The sequence below is a fragment of the Lepidochelys kempii genome, chromosome 7, assembly GCF_965140265.1.
Source record: "Lepidochelys kempii isolate rLepKem1 chromosome 7, rLepKem1.hap2, whole genome shotgun sequence".
NCBI lineage: Eukaryota > Metazoa > Chordata > Testudines > Cheloniidae > Lepidochelys > Lepidochelys kempii.
Window position 1 is genome coordinate 107,724,881 of NC_133262.1, and position 25,462 is coordinate 107,750,342.

Below are 25,462 nucleotides of genomic sequence, written 5' to 3' on the forward strand. Positions count from 1 at the left end.
CTTGGGGCAACTAGTACACATGCAATGTGTCTTAATGTTAGAGTCCAAGGAAACTTCTTAATAAGTGTCATAGTCAATCAGATCATTGCTCCATCAATTCCAGCATCTTGTTTCTAGCAGTGGTCAACACTTCACTTCAGAGGAAGGCCTTCAAACTCCCTAGTGCACACCTGACTAAGTGTGCAGTGCTGTACCTTGGATGGTGGGGAGGGTTTCTTCCTGACCAGTGGCAATCATTTTACTTCCAAAGCTTGAGCTTTTAATAATTTTATCTCAGAATGCACAACTACAAATGCTATTATAATCATGAAATTATCCAGCTTTTTCCTAAATCCAGCTACAGTGTTTGACTTTCTGACCTCCTAAGGCAGTGAATTCCACCTGCTGTGTAAAAGAATTATTTTCTTGGACTTGTTCACATTTACTAACCATTAAGTTTGTTAAGTGACCCTCAGGTTACTTATTAAGGGACAGCATACAAAGGAGGAATGGATTAGTGCTCACAATAGCTTTCATTACCTTGAAATATCTGAGTCAAAGTTCCCACTGAAACTTCTGCTTTCCATGTTAAATAGTGCGAGCTTTTTGTAATCTTTATACATATATTTCTCTCTTCCTTTTTAACCAGTTTCATTAATCCACCAAGCATTGTTGGATCACACCAAATCACGATGAAATCACTTAATAATTGCACATTATTTTCTAAAAGATATTTGGGAAAAAGAAATACTGAGTGGTGGATTGTGATTTGAGGCACAGGCCTGTGTGACACTAGGCGTAGTGTTCGGAGACATAGTGATTGAGACACACAACTGTCAGTGCCTCCTCTGCTTCATCCTTGCTTATGGAGGTAATAATTTACTGCGGGCCTATACCATTGGCTTAGCTACTGTCCATCAAGAAGTGTGGATGGAACCAACACTCAGCCCGTTCCACTGCCCATTCTTGCAACTCCTTCTCTTCTTTGTAGAGAGGAAGTGGGTGAATAGTTCCTCTTACTTCTGTGCACCAGGGCCCAAGGTCCGTGTCGTCCGTTAGGGGAGTTAAGGAATTTAGTCCCTTTGCCTAGTGCAAGTAATAATCCAGTCTTAAAATGATTATTGTTATTGACAATGCTGGAAGGTTTCCAGGCTTCTATATTTTGGCAAACAAAGTGGGCATGGGAAGGACCCATTTGATGTTAGCTTTGTCTGACCTATTCACATACTGCTGCTATATTTCTCACTGAGATTTGCAGTCCTCCAAAGTTTGTGTGAACACTTCTGTTAAAAGTCTTATCAGTGGTTCTGATGACACATAATGTACTGCATAAAGTGTTCCATTCATCTCTTCTCTGAACAAAGGACCCGGCTGAAAAGAGAAACTACATTCACTTTCCTTTTTGTAATGACTTTCACAAAACTATCTGATGGAACAAAATGTGTAGAGTAGCTCCACTGGTCACAAGGAGTTGCACCTGTTCCTTCACCAGGGCTGAATTTGACCCTTAATCTCTATTCTCAGCCAGGGATCAAATAAAATAACAATAATAATGATCCATCTACTAATCTCATGGAAGTTTTATTTTTATTTAGATTTGGTTGGAGATGATATTAAGGAGGCTTGAATGGTTTGAGAGATTAGTCAGGTGGAGTGTGGAGATTTTTACTGCCATGTCACTAGTATGGAACAAATTACCATGTGATGATTGGTAGGTCATTGGCTATGTGAAATGTGATAAAGTTCTCAGTCAAGTTCCTCGTAGATGAATGCTAACATCAGAATATCCTTCATCACAATAGAAATTAATTGGTATCCTTGTTGGCAGTCTCAACAGAGAGACCAGAGATGGAATCTGTATGGAGAAGAAATTATCCTCTCATTCTAGAAGTAGTCACTGTGTGTCAGAGTAGCCGGTAGAGCTGAGTGAAATTTTTCCAACAAATAAAAAATGAAAAATGCAGTTTGGGTCAACACAAAAGCGTTAGTGAATTGAACATGAATATTTTCAACCTTCACAAAATGGCCCTAGGAAGAGGTGACAGTTACGGTGCTGCTGTCACCTCCCCCTTCCCCCATCCCTTAATAACCACTCGGAAAAAAACCCGATTTTTCCTCGTTTTAGTTCAGAACTGCCACCGAACCGAAAAATCCATTATGAGGGACCGAATGGCTAGGCAGCAGTTCTGCAGAAAAGGACCTAGGAGTTACAGTGGACGAAAAGCTGGATATGAGTCAACAGTGTGCCATTGTTGCCAAGAAGGCCAATGGCATTTTGGGATGTATAAGTAGGGGCATTGCCAGCAGATCGAGGGACGTGATCATCCCCCTCTATTCGACATTGATGAGGCCTCATCTGGAGTACTGTATCCAGTTTTGGGCCTCACACTACAAGAAGGATGTGGGAAAATTGAAAAATGTCCAGCGGAGGGCAACAAAAATGATTAGGGGATTGGAACACATGACGTATGAGGAGAGGCTGAGGGAACTGAGATTGTTTAGTCTGCGGAAGAGAAGAATGAGGGGGGATTTGATAGCTGCTTTCAACTACCTGAAAGGGGGTTCCAAAGAGAATGGCTCTAGACTGTTCTCAGTGGTAGAAGATGACAGAACAAGGAGTAATGGTCTCAAGTTGCAGTGGGGGAGGTTTAGGTTGGATATTAGGAAAAACTTTTTCACTAGGAGGGTGGTGAAACACTGGAATGCATTACCTAGGGAGGTGGTGGAATCTCCTTCCTTAGAATTTTTTAAGGTCAGGCTTGACAAAGCCCTGGCTGGGATGATTTAGTTGGGGATTGGTCCTGCTTTGAGCAGGGGGTTGGACTAGATGACCTCCTGAGGTCCCTTCCAACCCTGATATTCTATTATTTTATGATTATTCTCCTAGCTCTATTAGCTGGCACTATGCACAGCAGCTTTCTGTGCTGTATCCAAAATAAACTGGGCTTCAGTCTCCCGCTTGGTCAACCTTTCACCTTTTGCTTCAAATAAAAAGACAGGCGTTAACTTTTTAAAAGACATTAATTTCAAGAGTAGGGCTATACCAAAGAGGAGATTAATGGAATTGAAAGGCATTACACCAAGGGATAAATGTGGCCCTTGGACTGTTAGTTTGAATTATGGATCTGGTCAACAAGGTATCAGGATGTCTATGTCATAAATTTGAAGTCAGCATTGCAGAAATTTTAGTATCAAAATGAATCAAGATGCAATGGAAATATCACCAGCAATCTTAGTCCTCTTGTGGGTCTAAAGGGTGTGAGCATGTTGTTATATTGGTCCAAGACAAAGTGTCATGTACCATCTTGACCTATCTATGCTAGCGCTCTTGGTAATTGTATCAATTAAAGACATAGCAGCTTTGGGTTACTACAACATGTTCATGGCATTAACAAGACTTCTTTTCTGTGAGAAGAATATTACTAATTATGCTGGCAACCGTACAATAACTCTAGTGCAACCTTTGAAGTTTAAAAAGGCATCCAAAGTGATTTAGTTATGATTTCAGTCCATTAAAAATGTTGGCACTTTTTAAAAAAATGCTTCAAGGAAGGAAATTAAAATCTGAGCGCATTAACAATTAAAATAAATGAGAGACTCATTTCAGCTGACTAAAGTAGCATAAACTGAAGTTTTAATGGTATAATTCAGGTTCAACTGGTTTTCACTTTAATTGTTTTAATTACTAAAGTACATCCAGCTGATTATCACACAATCTTTTTTAGGGTGATGATGAAATAGGAGGCAGAGCCAGTTTTAATGCACAAGGGAGAAGATTGTCTCATGGTAATTCACCCCACCCTGATCAATCTGTAAATTATCAGAGAATGTAGCATGTACCATATGTGTTTTTAGTTTGCTCTTTATGAGGTAGTGATGCTTTCACTGGTTGTAAGCAGTATTTTCAGTGATTCTGATGAAGTGAGTTGATTTTTAAGACACATCTCAGCCATTTGTTAGTTGCTCTTTAGACTCCTCATAGGTTAGTGCATAGGCACTGTGAACAGGCCTACGGCCCTGTCTTCTGGACTCGAGTTATCAGGACAGAATCTTAGCTTTCATTTAAAAAAATGTTTCAGAGCCTCTCAGTTGCAAAGAAAAGTTCAGAAATGTAAATCAATGTCCATATGAATCTGCACCCAGCCTGAAATAATGGCTTTTCGAGGTGTGAACTGCTCCCTTCATCTTAATAGGTTAACTCTGAAACCCACTCCTCTTAGGATACTACGGACACCACCCCTCCAGAGGACTCTGGTCCTGATTCAGGAAAGCACCTGAACACATGCTTTAAGTATACACATCCTTAATTACCATTGAAGTCCAACTGAATTTAAAGCATGTGCTTAAGTGCTTTCCTGAACTGGGGCCTCTGCATGTGGAGAGAGCATGGACATGTGTCACAGTGCAGGGCTTGGTGCTCGGGGATTCCATAAATGGGGTGTGCCAGAAGTCTTGGATTGCTTTAATCTGGCCTTGCCCTCATGTTGACAAAATACCGCTGACACTGAAGTTCTCCTGATGAAGACTATTCCAGTGGAAACAAATCATGTTTGCTAGTTCCTAGGAGTAGCTGTATGGAACACTTTTACCTGGGTAGACTTCTAACTCTCAAGAGCTTTTAATTGTACATTGAACCATACTCCAAATTATGTATTATATACCTGACTTTTGTATAGCATTGTACACACACCAGGAGTGTCTCACCGGTTTTTCAGGGTGACACGGTCACAGATTAGAAATGTATTATAGATTCGATCTGGCTGAATAATTCCCAAAAGGTTCTACTGGTTTTTATTTGTATTTGGAAATGAATTCGCTTAGGCCTTGTACCCACCACTTTTGAGTTCACTCTCTAAGAACATTCAAGTTATCAAGTTTCACGGGCACATATGGCTGAGGAAAGCAAATTTACAGTCCTGCACCACAATATATGCAGAAACCAAGTTTTATATTACAGACCGCAAGTGTTCTCATCTGAAGTGCTTGTGTGCCTCTACAAGAAGGGAACAGAAACAGTACCATGTGACATATCTGACTGATCACAGCTACAGCTCAAACAGCAAAAAATGAACACTTGCAAATATGTAAACAAAACAATGTCACAAATCAAATCATGGAATGATTTCTAATAAAGAGTATGTTCAAGGAGCTTGAAATCTGTTCATAGATGTTCCAGGACCAGTAAAAAGGCTAAATTTGTAAAATAATGTATTATTCACTCAGCTCAAATAGAGATACAAAGGCATCAATTGACCAGGTCTCCCCTTAGAAAGAGGGGAAATGATTATATTTCTAATTAAGCATATGAACCAACAGATAAAACATTATTTTGGAGAAACTGTTGTATGGCTGAAAGCTGAGACAGCAATTACTGTTTTTTGAATCTTTTTTCCTCTTTTAGTGAAGCTAGCATCCTAAAGCACTGCTCTGGAACTTCTCTGAGTTCTTTTTTAAATTTTAGCTGACCTGTTTAATTGGTAATGTTGTAACCCTTACTTGTACTCATTTACAATGTTGAGATAAAAATAGAACTTTTTTAGGTACTGATTTAAAGAGACAAATGTGGCAGTTAACAATCATTTGGGAATCTGTCAGATTGCACTCTGAGATTGTGCACAGGACATTTTTTAAACATAATTTCTGAATAATAAAATGGACCAAATTCTCTGCTGGTGTAAATCAGTGTAGCTCCATGGAAATTTTACACTAGCTGAGCATCTGACCCATAATTCCTCTACTTTAGACATATGAGGTAGGGCTGTCCAAGTGCTGTAAAGGAGGACCAGGATTAGGCTATTATTATGGCCATTATTTGTGGCTATTCGATTAAAATTAATTATATTCTGGACAGATTGTTTCCTAACGCAAATTGGGATACTCAGTTCAGGATTTCCATGCGGGGGAAAAGTTTTTATAATATTTGTCCATCCCTAGATAGTATTATGTTTTATGGCATATTTAACCAGTTGAGCATTGTGGGTTTTAAAATTTGATTTATTGGGTTCACATTCTGTTAACGAAACATTTCTTAACTGGGAGGTCTATTAGACTGTCACCACTGAGGAAGCGCTGAGTTCATCATTGCTCGAATCATTTTATAAGGGTCATGAACAAAGCTTTGACAAGCATAGACTTTGGGGAAAAATTCTGCATCAGTAGGGTATAGGACCAGACTTACCTAATAAGCCTCTTTGCATCTATGATTCTGTGAACAGTGTAATGTCCTGAGACACCATGGTTGGAATTGGTTCATTGGAAGAAACTGTCAGCAAACTGATGTCTTTCAGGTGATGGATTCAGAGCTCTCTAGACCATATGTCAATATGGGACAGATGACCTCAGAAGAAAACTATAGACACAGGAGTTGAAGTTGCCATGTTGTGATGTTTAATAATGTTCCCCATATGAGTTTTACAACACTGTTAAAAGTGACTTTGTGAACTGCTTGCCACACCCTTTTATTTCCTCTCATTATTAGATTTTTTTCCCATTTGAACATCTTTTCCACACAAAAGCGATTGCTACCTTAATGACTCTTGTAGCAAATGAGAAACACCTGTACTGTACTGCATGCCGCTCCATAAAGAAATGCAAATCCCAAAAGCATTTGCTGAAAGCAGGGCACTGTAGGTTCAGATTTCAGGAGTGTGTGTGTTGGTGGGGGGAAGCTATTAGCACTCCTTGTTGGGCTGGGGAGGAACATTGACCTTTCACATTATTTATCTTGGGATCAGGGACAATGGGGTTTGGGAACCAAATGGAAGGAGGAGCTCTCTGCTCCTGTGCTGTCGGATCCTGCTGAAACAAGAATCATTCAGGCCAGATAGTAGCACAGCAGTAGTAGTGATGTGTCAATTGTGGTTCTTTTGAGACTTTTTAACCTTCCAGTCTCTCCAAAACAGAAGGATTCATATAAGCTGGGCCAGATTCTCTGCTACATATGGCCTCTTTATGCCATTCTAGTGCTTAACAGCTGTAAGGTCAGCAGATCTGGCCAACGAGGAATATTCCTTGAATGCCATAGAGGAGGTGTGGATGCTCTACCTCACCACCCGATGGCTTCTGGCATAGGGGCCATCTAGGAACATGGCTTGAGAGAAGGGGGCATAGCCAGAACATTGTCATATATTCTAAGCTTAGGGAACAACCCCATGCAGGTCCCTTTTAAGCATAATTTTTATGTGCTCCATGCTTTATTTCTCACTATGTCCCTGACATTTTGATGATCTCAGTCCTAAATACTGTGGCAGGGACTTCTGATACAAACTTTTAGGAGTGCTGTTAAGTTTATACCATTTTCAGTTTCAGTCCTGGCCAACTGCACATTCAAACCTAATTCTTTTCCAAGGGTTTATTCTACAGAGCTTACACACACACACACACACACTTAATTCACCATACTAGTGGACAATCAAATACATGGTCTTCCATTTTATTTAGAAAATAGATAACAGGACTGGTAATTTAGTGACTAATAACTTTTCTAGATATATATGGTAAAATGAGGGTAGTTAGAGCTCATGCTCCAGAATGTAATCTGATGGCAACAGGTATCAAGCAAGAATGTGTCTCTCCAAACACACTTTCATGTTTAGCATTACAGAAATGACTAGGTGCATTAGGTGAGGGAGTTCCCTTACCATGATGCATAAGGTCTGGCCACTTTCAAGAGGTTGGATACTGGAAAAGGAATACTTTGAAAAATGAATATGTAAACACCTGTCTGAAATGATCTGCTAGTTGTATCTATTTGTATCTGATGAATTAAGTACCCACCCCCTCCCCCCCCAAAAAAAGGGGAGAAGAGAAAAGAAAAGGGCAGAACAATTATATCTTAGGAACCTTCTTCTTGTGCATCAACAAATTTGTTTATTAGGTTTGACAGTTTACACCTATACATATCCACTGATGGCAAATGAAAATTATTTATTTATTTAAACTCTGGTAGCCAACTGCAGTCACAAGCAGAGGCTTCTGTAGTTTTGTAACCAAGCAATATAAACTCTCCAGCAAACATAGCTGCAGTTTGGTCCTAGAATAAGTAATATCAGCAAAGAATACATGGACAACAATGAGTATTTCAGACTAGTTTATTTGTTCCATTTCTAAAGGACAAGGTTGTAAATGTTAGGGTTTTCCAAGTATGGATTTAATTTAGATTTCATTAAAATAGCTATTAAATGTTGAATAAACACCAATTCATTATTAAACAGAATTCACTTGGATGCCCTGCCTTGTTGTCTCAACTTTAAACCATCTTTTCTTTTCATTATGGCTGGAGGTTTTTACAAGTTTATGCCTGACACTGTGCCCTTGCTTTCTGGGCAAGAAAGGTAGCTGTTCACTTTTGGTAGCTCAAAGTGGCCAAAGGTATAAATCAGACTGCAGTTGATAGCCAAAGGCTTTTAAAAAATAAAATAAAACCCACCTAAAACTATGGGGACTAAGATGGTTTGGGGGATACACTGAGTCAGTGCATGTATGCTTCCACCTCCATTGGCTGAGCTTTTATGGAGTGCCCAGTGACGTTGTCTCCCTGCTGGGTTCACTAGTCCTCACTGGCTCAGCGTGGTGCTGAGCCAGAGGAATAAATCTGGATAGATCAGAATTTTAACTTTTTTCCCAACCAACAAAAGGAGCAAAGTGAAATAATGCAATGGTCAATGTAAAGTAAAGTAAAGCTGAGAGGGCTGAGCTTTATGAGAAAATATAGTAATCAAAGGAAAGGTAGCCAAACAGGCAATCATTGGCAAGACTTGCATCCTGAACTGCTACCGCCAGGACAGTTTGGTCCAGTCCATACATCTTTACTGCCATAAGGAAGGGCAAACCTGTATGACCCTTTTGGCTCCCTATCTCAATAAGGGCAGAAGGTGGGTCACTTTCACCTCAACCTTGGCAGAGCCTCCTTAATGGGGATGAGGTTGTGGGGTATCCTAGCTTGAAAAAGATTCCTTTTACCCATCATTGCTTTCCACCCTCCTCTCTTTCCTGTCCCCGGCCTTCCGTATACTCTCTCCCTCCTGCTTGAGGTGGCTGCAGCCTTCTCTCTAAAATGGCAATAGAAGTACTGAGAGTGAGAGAGTATTCCTGAGCAGAGGGAATTCAAATGAACTCTCATTCCCTCCATGCCATGTACAATGCCATACTCTGCTGCTTGAGAAGAGTGACTACATAATCATTACAATTAAGGCTTTTCACAAACCTGCCCTGGGCTCCATATTAGGTGACGACAGAGACATGCACTGCCCACATGTTCCAGTGCTCAAAGCAGTCACTTCTACCGCTTAATGGGTAATACTATCTGATGGATAAAGGACCCAAATGAGCTTCTGACATTCTGAAGATACTGTTGTGAGCTGGGTTAAACATTGTTATGGGTTGAGTTAAAACATCAGTGAGACTGATGTGTGAATTTACCCTTCCTTTAAGATTGCTGTAAGAGACTGTTAAGGGGCCACACCCAAAACAAGGCCTAACAGAGTCTCTCCAGGAATTAGGTATTGTTCTGCACAGGAGACTCTGTGTGTGTGTGTGTGTAAAAGATAAGCTTTGGGGGGTGTTTGGGAGGGAAGACAAGAACTGAGAGACACTCAGAGGGGGCAAGAAAGCCCCGTAGCAGCCTTGTAACTATGGTGTAACCTTGAGAGAAGCCTAGAGAAAGGTGGTGGGTTGCAAGTTCTGGCTGAAAGCAGCTTGGGCCAGTAAGTTAAGAAACTACTCCTTTGTTTTTGGTTTCTCCTGCATTTGTAGAAGCATGACTCTTGTTTACTTGCAAGCAATGCACAGACCGCACCAAAGAAAATACCACACTCTATTAGCAATTGCTAGTGCCAAATGGAACATCTCCAGGACCTCAGCATTTGACTAGGCACTTAAGTCAAAAAGGGGTAACAATATTTTCAAAACCAGCATCCTCTGAGAAGTCAGAGAGGTGAAAGCACAGGTTTAGCAGACAGGTTGATGTCTGTGATGATGGGAGCCATATAAGAACCTAATCAGACTAGACAAGAACAGAGAAAGTGCAGCCAACAGAGTTTGACACTTTTGAAAGCAAGATTCGCCCCCTTGATTCAGAACATCAGAGGGGAAACCTGCCAACAGAAAGCTCACGTGTGGTCATTCAAGGTCTTTTATACCTACCCCTGTATTTCTATGTTAAATATAATTAGGGCTGAGTATCACTGAACCTGCTGAAATGAAGATTAAGGGTAAGCAAACCCTACAAAATCTGACTCTGGTCTCCAAGATTCCAACTGAAGCAGAGCCAAAATGTGTCTTTAATATTATAACCCATTATGCAAAAAGCTTTTTGAGTACCCCAGCCATCCTCTTCAAATGTTCCATTCAGCCGCAGCTGACTGCAAGGGCTGTCCTCATTACAAACCCACATTTAGCTCTGTCCCAAATCTGGTTTTGATCCTGCCTTTTGTTACTCCCATCTGAAGGGCTGCATTATGAAATGCAGATTAGTAACATTAAAGAGGTTTGTAACTTGTAACATATTGCTTTGTAGTGGATCTTTGTCACAAATTGTATTTTCTTTGACATTTCTAACTGAATGTAGAGATGGAGAAATTGGACTTGCTACAGCCAGCCTAATATATCTGAATCATAACCTGGAAAACCCCCTCTGATTCAAATCTGAACTTCTTCGGGCTTCTAATTATGCTGATTAGAGTACTGGGTATTCATTGTTGTGACAAATGGGGAACCAAAATGGAAATGACAAATTTATTTTCACTCAAGAATTAAGCAAAAATATCCGCTATGGACTGCAGTGGGTAAGGCTGATGCATGAACTCACTACGTTATCTAGATTCCATCCCATGTTTCAACAACATGTGTTCTAAACAGAGGCCCTGGCCAAGTCTTCCAGTTTCACTAAAGTCATATATTTAGTTTGAGCAAACCTACCAGCTTTGGTGAAATGTGCAATTGACCATAATAAACCAGTCCTATGAATAAGTTCTTTTCACTGTGTAATTGGCTAGCTACACTGCAGTATGTAACTGGGGATGTGGCAAAGAGCATGTGTGTGACCTTCTGTCCTCACATCTGCATTCGGAATTGTATCCTTCAATGATGTCTTTTATACAAATCTGCATTCAGTTAATTTTTTGTTTTTACTTTAGTCTGGGTGTTTGCAGAATGAGAATCAGTTACGCTGAATGTTCAGAGAGAGTGCTGGCACTTGAGGAACTGTTCCAGTAGGAGCGAATGCATCTTATCTCAAAGACAGTTATATTATTTTTATTAAAACATAAACATTGTTTATGTAATCTCTGTGGCCTGAAGCCGTAGAACTCTCAACGGTCACCTGTTGGTGAAATGGGAAAAGAGTGACTCCATTGGGGAAGGTGCTCTGTACCAACATCTATTGGAGAGCAAGAGTCATTCACTGAATGGGCCAGGCCTCCTTCGCACTTTAGGTATGTGACAATTTGGGGTATTTTGGTTAAAATATAGTTACATTTTTTGTTCGGGGGGCAATAGAATGCTATTGACATTGTTGGGAAATGCAAGGACAAAACACCAACATCAAATGTGCTTAGGGTCCTGATGTATGAGATTTCTGCCTGGCACAGGTGGGCAAGGGAGCCTGGACAGAGCTAAAGAAGGAAGAGAGAGGGGAAAGAGACTTCTACCATTTGCTGTGAGTGTGTTATTGCTGATGGAGACTCTAAGTGCCGTAAATGTTACTGATCCCTCCCTAAAACCTGAGCTGAGACTGCTGGAAAACAGAGGATGGCACAGAGTGGCAGGAGCTTCAAGATGATGGGTGGCGCAGAGCAGTGGTGGCCAAAGCAGAGCTGAGGCAGCTTGGGTTGAAGCCGCAGAGAAAGAAGCAGCCTGCCAAAGGGACTCCAATGCAGGCTTCTCTACCAAGCAGTTAAAATCGCCCCAGTTGGGTCAGGCGTTAGAGCAGCCCAGGAGGCAGTACTGGCCTGCCAGTATGTTTGGACATCTCCAACCTAAGATGGCTAGCTAAATGGGGTGCTGGGGAGGAGGGTGAACTAGAAAGTACCAGTTACTCTAAATTGTCAGGTGGACTGAGGTTGGGACTGTGGTTAAAGCACCCTGGGGTGGGAGACTTACCTCATATAATTTGCCTGCCCCCATAAAGTTCCAACAGTTTTAAGCCCGTGGATTCATTTCTTGCAAGTGGGGAAATATTGCTCATTGGGGCGCCCAGGGTGGTAGATATAGTTTCCTAGGTTTCTGGGTGGAGGGTGTAAGCTAAATCTATAAGGAAACCCTTAGAAAATTGAACCTGGCCTTTTTTGCTGCCATCAGCACCTGGCAGAACAGTTACATTTATAACAATAAATCCTCTCATCCCTGAGAATGAGTAAATGAGACATTTTAGGTATAGCTTGGCTGTTGATTGAGATTACTATTCCACAGCATATAAATTCAGTGTCTCGTCATATTTTACAATTAATACACAAGTACACTGGAATATGGTCACCGAATTCCATGGACACTCCTTTGAAAACCCCAGCCTACAAAGATAGCGGGTTAGAGTCTGATCTCATTGACACCGGTATAAATCCTGAATATCTCTGATTTTCATGGTATTGTTTCAAATCCACCAAACTGGATGTGATTCCAATATAAAATACTACAATAAATGCTTGCCTGTATTTTTTTTCAGATTGATGGTATGGTATGCCCTAAAAGCAAGGAGGCTAGAGACAGGAAATCACATTAATACTCTTGTGACAGAATACGCACCTGTATTCACACCGTTCATGCTATTGTAATAACATTTGTGCAAAGTATGCCTTGTAAAATGTCATCTGAAAACTCATAATTTGCAGGTCAGTATTGTTCTGGTAAAATGTGTGGCAACATTGTATATGAAGTTTTAGGATTTCCCTGTAGGGTGTTATTAACATATGTTCCAAACCCCACAGTCCTGCCCAAACAGAAGTTGGCAAATAGGTCTATCCTAAACAAAGGACTGTGTGCTCTGCTTAACTTTTATTTAAGCAGTAAACAGAGTCACCAAGCTGGGAGGAAAACAAAGAAAGCTCAAACAGGTGAGAAAAGGCCATCAGGGAATATCCTTCCACATAGACTCTTTGTCCCTCCTTTTTAGTTTCAGATCCTTACTAGAAAAACATTTCCAGCCGGATACTAGGAGACAAACACCCCAAGGCCGCCCCCTTCCCCCCCGCCCCCCCGGCCCATCACATTCATTATACCTGAAGAGACAAATAAAGCAATCGTTGGACTCTGGGGGAGGGGTCCTGACACACAGTTTTGTCAGTAAGACTGCTGAAAGCATGTGATGAGAAACTTTGCTTGAATCTGATATAGTCTAAGTTAGGCAGTAGTAAACATTTTATCTTATAACCATTTCTGACTTTTATGCCTCATTATTTGTACTCATTTAAAATCTATCTCATTGTAGTTAATAACTTGTTTTACTGTTTTATATTATCCAGTGTGGTTAAACGGAAGTGTCTGAATAACTATTTGAGATAAGAAGATGGCATATTATTCCCTTAAAAGAATAATGGACATAAATATTTGTACTGTCTAGGAGAGGGTGGGGCAGAACAGGACATACATTTCTGAAGGGAAATGGGAGGCTGGGGGTGTGTTGGGGGTCAGCCTGCAATATAACCAAGGTTCGTGAGAGCCAGTGCAAAACCCAGCATGGCTGTCAGGCTACAGTTATACACAGATACTGAGGGTGTGACTTGCATTCAGTAATTCTGTTTGTGAGTGGCCCAAATGGGACCTAGTTCAGCAAGGCATTGTAAGGCATCCAAGGTAGCAGGACAGGGGTGACACAGCCCTTGAGAATCGACTGTACCCTGGATGTCACAAATCTCTTACAGATTCCTTTTTCTTGGCCACGTACAAATCTTAGGGCTTGCAGGGTGTAAATCTACAGTGTACTAGCCTGATGTTTGGACCCTGCTACCATGTGCTAAAAGTTCCCTAATGGATTTGAATCAGCAGTACGTGAACACGCACTATCGAACCGTTAGTACACGATATCATGTCATTACTTGGTGCACATCAGTCTTAGCGCTGTACATTGACACTCTGGCTTGCCGCATGCTGAGTTTCTGTGTAAACAAGCCTTTAGTCTGACCTGAGTTGCATCTCAACACATGTAGCTTTTCCCCAACTCCTGCTTTAAATAATCCAGGCCCAATTTATACATTTTCTGTGTCAAAATTTTAGTTCCTTATGATTAATAAGGTGGATCTTTTTCAATATAGGTTTTCTCTTCCCTTAATGCTGTCCAGTAACTCAGGCTAAAACTGCAATGAATTCTACATGGCCAACCAGGTCTTTGTTCCTGGGGAGAACTCCACTGAAGTCAATGCTCACACAGAACTCATTGCAGGATCGGTGCCTAGGAGCTTAAATCATTCTCTTTTACACCCTCTTTTCAACTGTGCACTGAGACAGCTCAGCCCCTCTTACCTAGCTGGAACATAAGCTTTTCCAACTGTCAAGTCATTCATAGGGGTGTAAATGTAATCTCTTTTCAACCTCTGTATTGTCAAATACTTGACTTGTTGCTTCACACAGTGCCTAGTAAAATGAGACAGTTCAAATTGTGTGGATGAAAAAATTGACATTACATAGTCAACAAATCATGCAAGGAATTCAGTGATCTGTGTATTTAATCTAAATTTGTTAACACTGGCAAGATAAAGGTCATTTTGACTCCATGCCCACTCCTGAAACTGGGACACTGTTCAGAAATTCTGAGTTTCTGCATTCAGCTATGTACATGTGCCCTGTTATCTAATACTTTAATTGCTAACAAAACAGTATGTGGCAGCATATACGCTGTCCTGTGTCAATATTTAAGCAGGAGTTTTACTTTGTGGCTCAAATTTATTCACCTTGAGAGAGAATTTTTGCCTCAGTTGGATCAATGGGTAAGGTAAAATAGCAAGGTTTCATCATCTCCTTGTGGTCTGTGTCACACTGTAGCCAAACAGGTAGACAACCCTTGTGAGCTCTACTCCTTCTCCCCCGTGCCACTTGGAGGGCTATTTCTTGATTCTTCAGGAGACTAGATATTTCTAAATAGCTGCATGGTTGCTGTAGTGTAAACCTTTTAATGAAAAATTCTGTGTTACTAACCAGGCAATTTTACATCACCTACTCTCTTGTGTCTGTATAGAAATGTTAGCATAGGAGGAAAGGGCCAAGTTTTCGTGGGGGTAGAATTTATATGCTGATTAAATTTTGGCTAGGAACATGAGGTTCTTTGCAGAATTAAAGTTAGGACAATCACAGAAAATATCTAAGTTCTCCAAGATTCTTAGTTCCCATCAGAATAAGTTTACTTACAAATTCTTCCTACTCCTTTGGGGGTCCTGCTGCTTCTTGAAGGGCATTGTAAGCTTGAGCTTCCATAAATTCAGACAAGAACAACAACAAACATGATCAACAGCATGTGAAGGGTGAAATAATGTAGTAGAAGGCTAGAGCTGTTCTACAAATATATGGCTTTAAAATATAGCCACTATAGAAGGCTTTTTGTGCCATTTTTATAGCCTTTGTGGTTTTTAACAAATGTGATTTTCCATCTGGTGTGTGTGTGTGTGCAGTATAGAAACTATGGTGAACTATGAAGCAGAAACAGTTCTGATCATCTTGCCTAGACACAGTGTTTGAATTAAGAATCTTTTTAGATGAAGGGTGGTCTCTTGTTCCATTATTTAAGGAACAATTTTTATTTTCATCCTAATGTTCACTGTGCCATGACAATAATAACAAACAAGGTAATTATTAAGTTGCATACTTTGATAATTGATTCCTTCAACTCCCAAACAATTTCCTGGCTTCCTAAATGCTACTCTGATGTCAATGCCCTACATATCCATTCTGTACTGTGAAATTCATTCTTCATAGATCTTACCTCTTCTGGGGTGTAGAATGTCCCATAGAATAGAACTGTTAGATCAAGGTCCCCGATTCTGTGCCCTAAGAATAAAGGTACATTCTGTATCCCTCACTAAAATAGGACAAAGTTGTAAACTATGTAGCATATCATATGGTCCTGTTGAACATCACAAGGTTGTAGACATTAAGGTTTATCACTTGGATAAATATGATCTGGGATTTGTGTGTGTGTGTGTGTGTGTGATTCCTGTATTCCTCAAAATGCTCATTGTCCAGCTTTGGAACTTCATTTCTCCGGTGGAGCAGAAGTTGAACTGATAATTACATTACAATGCTAACTAATTATATTGGTTGCCAAACTTCTGCTTTTAATATTGGTCTCGTTATTTGCTTAAAACTTGACTTATACATTTATGCCCATGAAAGTTGTTTGAAGCACAGATAATATGCAAAAAGAACACAGTATAATATTAGGAAATTGAAAGGATATCTGAAGAGATTAAGAAGCAGCAGCATGCTCTGAACAAAGAGGTCTACTCTTCCATAAGGTATATGCACATGCCATGCATCACTTCAAATGCTGCCAAATCTGCTGCTGGCTTATTTGAGATACAGAGCCGTGCTCCTCCATGGATCTCATTGTGTGGGAAAAATAGACCCACACAATCATTAAAGGGGGAAATTTAGCAGACATATTATCCAAAGCAATTGGTTTTGGGATCAGATTGAGGCTGGTCATGCATGGGGTGGGTAGGTGTGTTCAAGGAGTCTGCAGATAAGCCACCCACAGTCTAGGAGTGTATACATAGAGGATGTAGAAGGAAGGCACTCAGTCTACAATCAAGAATTGCCACTGTGTTAGCCTCTCCAAAGGCAGCTCTTCACTGGCCATTTGAACTAAGTCACCTGGGGCAGCCTGAATCCTTTCAAAAGGCAGTAGAGTTGTTGCTCCAGAGCCAGCTACCCCAGAGCTTAAGTCAGACAGAATTTCTCCAGGTTTTCCACTGCAACTTTCCATTTCCCCCTCCTTCTCTTCATAGAGGCTCTGATGCAAAGGTCTCAGTGGGCTTTAGAACAGTCCCCCTCGCTGTGTCAAGAGCTGTACTCAGTTCACTTCCTTCATTTCTTATTCTTGTCTCCTCTTGAAACTCTGAAATTTATTACTAAATTTGTCTCAATTCAGACAAAACATTTTTTGGTCGGAATTTGCTGGTTTGTCAAACTCAAAACATTCTGGAGAGACAATTAGCTTTCAATGCAGATCAGATGGAACTTTGCCTGGTTTCCAGTCAGCATGCCAGCCCACCTCTGGGCAGCCCAGGCTCTCAGGGATTCCCTAGCTTTGGGACAGCCTGCCAGGTGGACTGCCCACAAGCCAGGCTTCCCTTCCCATTTGTGGAGAATTTTGAAATTTCATTCTGAATCAGAATGAACCCGAATTTTAAAACATCAAAATCCTTCACAAAACAGAATTATTTTTCTCCACCTAGTTCTAATCAATTCATTCTATAACCTAGTAACTAACATTCCTTACTGATGATGTCCACAGCATCTCTCTCATTGCTGTTAGAAAACCCTTTATGAATTCCAGTAGGCTAGTGAAGCATGACTCTTCTATTTATGAAATCACGATGGTTTTCTCTAATCTAGTTTTTCTCTTCTAAATATGTTCTCTCATTTCATCCCTTAAAAGAGGCCCTCCAACTTTCTCCCATAACTGAGGTAAAACCAAGTAGCCTTAATTTCCTAGATGTGTCTCAGGCCCTTTTGAGATGAACTCATTTTCCAGTCTTCAGCAGTCTCCTCATTACTGAATGGCCTCTTATTACTGCATGAAATGTTTACTAGTGCTACACCAAGTACTTTCCAAACTTTCATTATAATTCTTCCATGGTCTGAGCTCTCATTTAAATAATTTAATTTTTATAATTAAATTATAAATTATAATTAACTTCAGAAGTTAATCTTTATCTATCTATCTATCTATCTATTCAGGAGACTAATTCATTTGTAAATGAGAATTTTTAAACATCATCACAACATGGTCATGAAAGTCTAAAATAGATTGTGACACAGTCAGACCAACAAATCTGATCCAGTCTGGTAGTGAAAATGGAGGATGGAAGGATGTGGTCCAATAGTGCCAGTTATGTGATTTTAAAAAAAAAGAATTCTTTTTATTTACCTTCTGGGTTTTCAGCCTTTAAGGTTCACTTTTTCAAGCTTTCTCTGTAACCATGAGGGCTAAAAACCTCCTTTTCTTTTTTAATGAAAGCTGAGATACTCACTTATCACCTGATTCTAGAAGCTGACGCTTTAGGGAAAACACACATGGTCATCTAAAGGGATGATGGGATAACATGATTTTGGCAATTAATTGATCTTTAAATATTCATGGTAAATAGGCCCAATGGCCTGTGATGGGATGTTAGATGGGGTGGGATCTGAGTTACTACAGAAAATTCTTTCCTGGGTATCTGGCTGATGAATCTTGCCCATATGCTCAGGGTTCAGCTGATTGCCATATTTGGGGTCAGGAAGGAATTTTCCTCCAGGGCAGATTGGAAGAGGACCTGGGGATTTTTCACCTTCCTCTGTAGTATGGGGCACAGGTCACTTGCTGGAGGAGTCTCTGCACGTTGAAGTCTTTAAACCATGATTTGAGGACTTCAATAGCTCAGCATAGGTGAGAGGTTTATCGCAGGAGTGGGGGGTGGGTGAGATTGTGCAGGAGGTCAGACGAGATGATCATAATGGTCCCTTCTGACCTTAATATCTATGAAACTGCATGTAGGTTCTCACACCTGCAAGAACCTAAGAACTCCAAACTACACATGCTGGGGAATGTAAAACTACAAAAGGCAGCTACATCCCATCATGCTTTTTTAGGGTTGTTTGTTTTTAAGTAATTACTGCATAAAGTGACAGGTCTGGAACAAAAGCTTGCGTTACATTTTTAATAATAATGACTACTTTATGGGGAACTCTAATATGGTGGAAAGGGGTGTTTTTTCCTGCATAGCCCATGATAAATGTTTGTTTAAGAAAGACATCTAGGCAGAGAATACAAACCTGTTTTCCAACGGTTAAGGGGGAAAACCTGTTTGCCTCTAATCCTAGCACTTAACTCCCATCATTATCAGGGACATCTCTCCTTTCAAAGCCATATTGTCTTAATCCCCCACACATGTTTATTTTGGACATCAGAATTATGGACCTCAGAAGGGCAGAATCATGGGTGATAGCAAATGTTTCTACTAATGCAGTTAAATCCACATTAATTTACATTTCCTATGTTGTTAGTTTCAATGTGCATTTTTGGGTCTTTTCCTCACATTTGGGTCTTGGCATGCTGAAAAGTACATATATTACACTGCACCCATTGTTCTAGCCTTAACTGTCCTTGTGACAATATTATCCCTGTAATATGGCCAAAGAAGAGTATACAGGGATTATCTGTTGCTTAATTGCCAATATTACATAATTTAAATATACCTTGGGCAACTTTAAGATGGACACCCAAGTCATTCAAGCATTTTTAAGAAGGCTGCCATTCATGCTTTATTGCTGTTGTCGAATTCTTTCCCATATCCTCATTCTCTACTGTTTGGAAGTTGCCAGCTGCTAAAAATGAAACAGGGATGTCATGCCTCCATGCCAGCGTGGATTAAAATAGTGCATAACATACACATTAGAGTCACCTATGGGCTACCATTGCCACCAAGTTGGTCTGGCTCTATGGATTTTCTCATGTCTTATTATTGCTTACATGAAGGACGTTATCTGTGGTGTGGGCCGTTTGGGTTTGTCTTCACAGCATTTTGGAACGAGCTCCTAGTCTGGGTTGATACCTTGGGATGAGAAGGCTCACGCTAGCACTCTAAAAAACAGTGGTGTAGACAGTGCTTATTTCCATAATGAGCCAAACTCAGACATGGGACTTGAATTCCATGTATGTTATTTCCAAATCTCATACTTTGAAGGGTAGGCCCATTTCTAATCAGGTCTTGTTCAGAACATGGCTTGGTCTTGTTTATACAAGGAAACTACTCTGTGGTACTTCTAGAAACCCCAACACTTGTTCTTGCTTACTCTGCCATTGTTATTATTCCAGTTCAGGTAAATGTAAATTTTACATGGTACCCTACCCCGCAACTGATGCAATAAATGTAACCTCTGTGGCTTTGGGGTGAGATCTCTGATGGATTGCCTACATAGAGCCATGGGATAAGTCATGTAAAAAAAAATCCCAGTTGTAACAGTGGCTGCCACATAAAGTTTTCTAATCAGGTCTCTGGGTATTTTCTGCAATTGGCATAGCCATGAAAACCTACTGTGACATTATGCCCCATATTCTTCATAGAAATATTATGATATGAATATGGCATAACTAAGATGGTTTATGCAAGATGGGTCATGTGAGGTATCATTGGAAAGATTATGATTTACTGAATGTGATTATCCAATGTGTATGCATGTATTGTTTCTGTATTTGAAGTTAGGAGTATTGACTATGTAACAATTACAACTGTGTGTACTTGGGGCACGCCCACCAGACAGTATACAATCAGCCTGCATGGGCCATTAGGAAGGACAATAGGATGTTGAAGATACTAATCTCCCTCCTTTCTGAGAAGTTTTCTGGGATGCTTCTTTGACACTGCAGGGTCATGTGATCATGTCACCTGGTACAGGATACCATCTTGAAATGCTGCTACTTTTCCAAAGGAAGGGGTAGGGGGGTCAAACTGGGAAACAAAGGATTTGCGCCATATGCAGAATCTATTTAAGGCTGGGGAGTGAGTTAATCTGGGCTCCTCTCCACTGCGTGCCCGCTCAAGGAGGAAGACTGCTGAAAACACCTGAAGGAACAAAGAAACTAAGCTGGGGGAGGCAGAAGTTGAGTTCAGGTGAGAAAGGTCAGCCTGTAAAAAGGAATCCCTAGAGATTTAAGCTGCAAGTGGTGCAGTTTACCTTCAAGAAACTCTGCAACCTGCTTGAAACAAAATTTAGGGTGAGAAATTACTATTTGTAACCAGTATTTCTTAGTGTATTAAGCTTAGTTGGCATGTTTTGTTTTATTTGCTCAGTAATCTGCTTTGATCTGTTTGCTATTCCTTATAATCACTTAAAATTATCTTTTGTAATTAATAAACTTGTTTTTTTTTGTTTACTCCAAAACCCAGTTTGTGCAATTAATGCCGGGGGGGGGGAGGGGGAGAGAAGCTGTGCATATCTTCCTCCATGTTGAGGGAGGGGGTGAATTTCATGAGCTTATGCTGTATAGATCTCTACATAGTGGAAGACAATATAATTTTGGATTTACACTCCAGATGGTGTGTGCACCAGAATGTTGGGCAATTCCCCAAACTGAATCTTCCCACTCAGAGCTGATTGCAGACTGTGCGATTCTACAGCTGGGTGCGTCCCTACCTGCGTGTGTATGTGTGTGCAGCAAGACAGGGTGAGGGAGCCAAGGCTGGTGAAACAGGTGGGCTCTGTGGTACCCCAGCACATCAGGTGGCACCCCGGAAGAGAGGACCAACGCTTCACACCTACCTTGTCAGAAAGTAGCTAATACAGTCTGTGCAAGATCACCAGACATCTTTTGAACCTTTAAAATTAGCTACATTCCCCTGGAGGGGTGGGGGAGGGAAAAATGTCTTCCCTGAGTTGGGATTGAGTTTGGGAACCAAAGGAGAACAGAAGTCTCACACAGAGCTTCAAAACCCATCCTCTGCAAGCTCCGGTACTATCCAGACCTCAGAGGGTATTCCAGGACCAAGGCTCTGTCTGATCTTGTGTTTCTCAGAAACACATGGATTCTTTACCCTAGCCAGGAGCAAATAAATAATGAGTGACTTGGGGAACAACTGACATAGGTTATAGAGCAGGCTTCATAGCCTTGCCTGCACAGAGAAACTCAGTGGTTCCTGAGGGATCCTGACCCTATTATTGTTTGGTGCCCCTATTTCTTACCCCATCAATGGAGCCCTTTGTCTTTGGCAACAGGTCCTGTCACTTGCAAGGGAACCAGGCTTTGAGCTGTTAAGATTGAAGCTTTTTCAATAAATACTCTGCATTTTTAGTTAATTCTTTGTGTCAGGAATTCAGTGGAGAAGGTGGGTTGGGGGAAAAGACTCTTTGTGTGGTGTTTTTATAGTAGTAGTCTGTGTGTTGCATTTGTTTATCTTAATTATTGAGCCTTTTTTCTACAATTTCCTAAATTCAGTCCTCCTACCTTTGTAGTTTAAATAGAGCCACTCAGGTACTACCCATCTTATGAGATTTCACTGTCCACTTTGTGGGTTAACTGGCTCTTATAGACTTCAAGCATTGTTCCTTTTCGTTTATGGGGCTTACATTGAGGTTCACTGTAAAGTTTTCCTGGAAAGGAAAAAGTAGAGCTGGTTGGGAGTTTTCCATTGGTAGGATTTTCTTATAGAAAATTCACTTTCTGCTAAATCAAAATTTTCAATGGGAAAATTTCAATTTTGCAGGAAAACTTTGATTCTTCACCAGAAAATAATTCCAGGCTCCATGTCTCCTGTACGTCTCAGCAGTTCACTAGGCAGGATGCCTTGGAGCAAGGGCTATCAGGATCCCCAATGACTATCCTGGAGCCAGGGCTCCTGGGCTTAATGACAGCCCAGAAGTCCTGGGATCCCCAGTTCCCAGGGTCTGTGATCTGCCCACCTCCACTTATGGCAGACTGCTGGAGCATCAGCTTGAGGAGCCTCAGAAACATTTAGAAAAGATCAAGACCAAATGTCAGCTCAACTTTTTTTAAACAAAATTTTGGAATTCCAATTTTTGAAATTCTGCTTCTTTTGTTCCATTTTGGAACTAATCTTTTTTTTAAGTTTAGTTTAGAATTCCCCATGGAACAGGAATTCCAGTAGCCAGCCACTCTAGATTAAGCTTATGTGGCTATGTCTCCACTGACCTTTTTACCTAAAATTTCCCAGCTAATGTAGAATGGCTACCCGTGCTTTAATCATAATTTTGTTTGACCCTGCTCAGAGCAAGTCTAGATGATGTAATTGTTCAATTGCAAGTGCCTTGTCTGCAGCAGGACCTAGTCAACATAAGACCTACTACTGCCACCAGCTGATGGAGTTTTCATATAGCTCAGTGGTAGAAGCCTGTAGTAAAGATCTCAGGGTTCTGTCCCTGCTGATGCTATAGAGTGGAAGATTATTACATAAACATTTTTTTCACATTGATCTTTGACTGAATCAGATTTCCTTTTACGTTTCTTAGCTTTGTGATTCAGGTTCTAAATGTCATTCAGAGCATTTCATCTACAACTATCAGTGTACACGATAGCTTTATGGTAAACAGTCTACTGCTTTCTTCTGTCCATAGATGAACATTTTAAAACAGAGACAAGGTGGATGAGGTAACAGCTTTTATCGGACTAACTTCTGTTGGTGAGGGAGAGACAAGCTTTTGAGCTTATATAGTGCTCTTGTTCAGGTCTGTGCAATCTCGAAATCTTGTCTCTCTCATCAGTAGAAGTTGATCTAATAAAAGATATTACCTCACCCACCTAGTCTCTCTAATATCCTGGGGCCAACATGGCTATAACAACCCTTCATTCATTTATTAAACAGTTTACAAGGGATAAACCAAACACATTGCTTGCTTATTGAACTTAAAGTTTAAAATTTCTTTCTCTCTCATTGCCACATCATTTCTTTCTCCCTGTTCTTTTCTCTTGGTATAAGGAGGAAATTGGTAAGTAGAATGGTTGCCCTTATAACCCAGCATTTGCTGACAATCACCTTCCTTTGCAATCTGAGATATCACAGGTTTTCCCTTATATTCAGAATAGGAAATAACTGTGCGGTGACTATTTGCACATGCTGACTATTTAAAAGTGCCTCCTATGGCTGGGATTTCCAAAAGTGCTTAAGGGAGTTAGATGCTCCTCTCCCGTGGGCACCTAGTTTCATAGATTCATAGATTCATAGATATTTAGGTCAGAAGGGACCATTATGATCATCTAGTCTGACCTCCTGCACAATGCAGGCCACAGAATTTCACCCACCACTCCTAAAAAAGACCTCACACCTATATCTGTGCTATTGAAGTCCTCAAATTGTAGTTTGAAGACCTCAAGGAGCAGAGAATCCTCCAGCAAGTGACCCGTGCCCCATGCTACAGAGGAAGGCGAAAAACCTCCAGGGCCTTCCAATCTGCCCTGGAGGAAAATTCCTTCCCGACCCCAAATATGGCGATCAGCTAAACCCTGAGCATATGGGCAAGATTCATCAGCCAGATACTACAGAAAATTCTTTCCCGGGTAACTTGGATCTTACCCCATCTAAAAACCCATCACAGGCCATTGGGCCTATTTACCATGAATATTTAATTACCAAAACCATGTTATCCCATCATACCATCTCCTCCATAAACTTATCGAGTTTAATCTTAAAGCAAGATAGATCTTTTGCCCCCACTACTTCCCTCGGAAGGCTATTCCAAAACTTCACTCCTCTGATGGTTAGAAACCTTCGTCTAATTTCTAATCTAAATTTCCTAGTGGCCAGTTTATATCCATTTGTTCTTGTGTCCACATTGGTACTGAGTTTAAATAATTCCTCTCCCTCTCTGGTATTTATCCCTCTGATATATTTATAGAGAACAATCATATCTCCCCTCAACCTTCTTTTAGTTAGGCTAAACAAGCCAAGCTGCCTGAGTCTCCTTTCATTAGACAAGTTTTCCATTCCTCGGATCATCCTAGTAGCCCTTCTCTGTACCTGTTCCAGTTTGAATTCATCCTTCTTAAACATGGGAGACCAGAACTGCACACAGTATTCCAGGTGAGGTCTCACCAGTGCCTTATATAACTGTACTAAAACCTCCTTATCCCTACTGGAAATACCTCTCCTGATGCATCCCAAGACGACATTAGCTTTTTTCACAGCCATATCACATTGGCAGCTCATAGTCATCCTATGATCAACCAATACTCCAAGGTCCTTTTCCTCCTCCGTTACTTCTAGTTGATGCATCCCTAGCTTATAACTAAAATTCTTGTTATTAATCCCTAAATGCATGACCTTACACTTCTCACTATTAAATTTCATCCTATTCCTATTACTCCAGTTTACAAGGTCATCCAGATCCTCCTGTAGGGTATCCCTGTCCTTCTCTAAATTAGCAATACCTCCCAGCTTTGTATCATCTGCAAACTTTATTAGCACACTCCCACTTTTTGTGCCCAGGTCAGTAATAAAAAGATTAAATAAGATTGGTCCCAAAACTGATCCTTGAGGAACTCCACTGGTAACCTCCCTCCAACTTGACAGTTCACCTTTCAGTAGGACCCGTTGTAGTCTCCCCTTTAACCAATTCCCTATCCACCTTTCAATTTTCCTATTGATTCCCATCTTATCCAATTTAACTAATAATTCCCCATGTGGCACAGTATCAAACGCCTTACTAAAATCTAAGTAAATTAGATCCACTGCGTTTCCTTTATCTAAAAAATCTGTTACTCTCTCAAAGAAGGAGATCAGGTTGGTTTGGCACGATCTACCTTTTGTAAAACCATGTTGTATTTTGTCCCATTTACCATTGACTT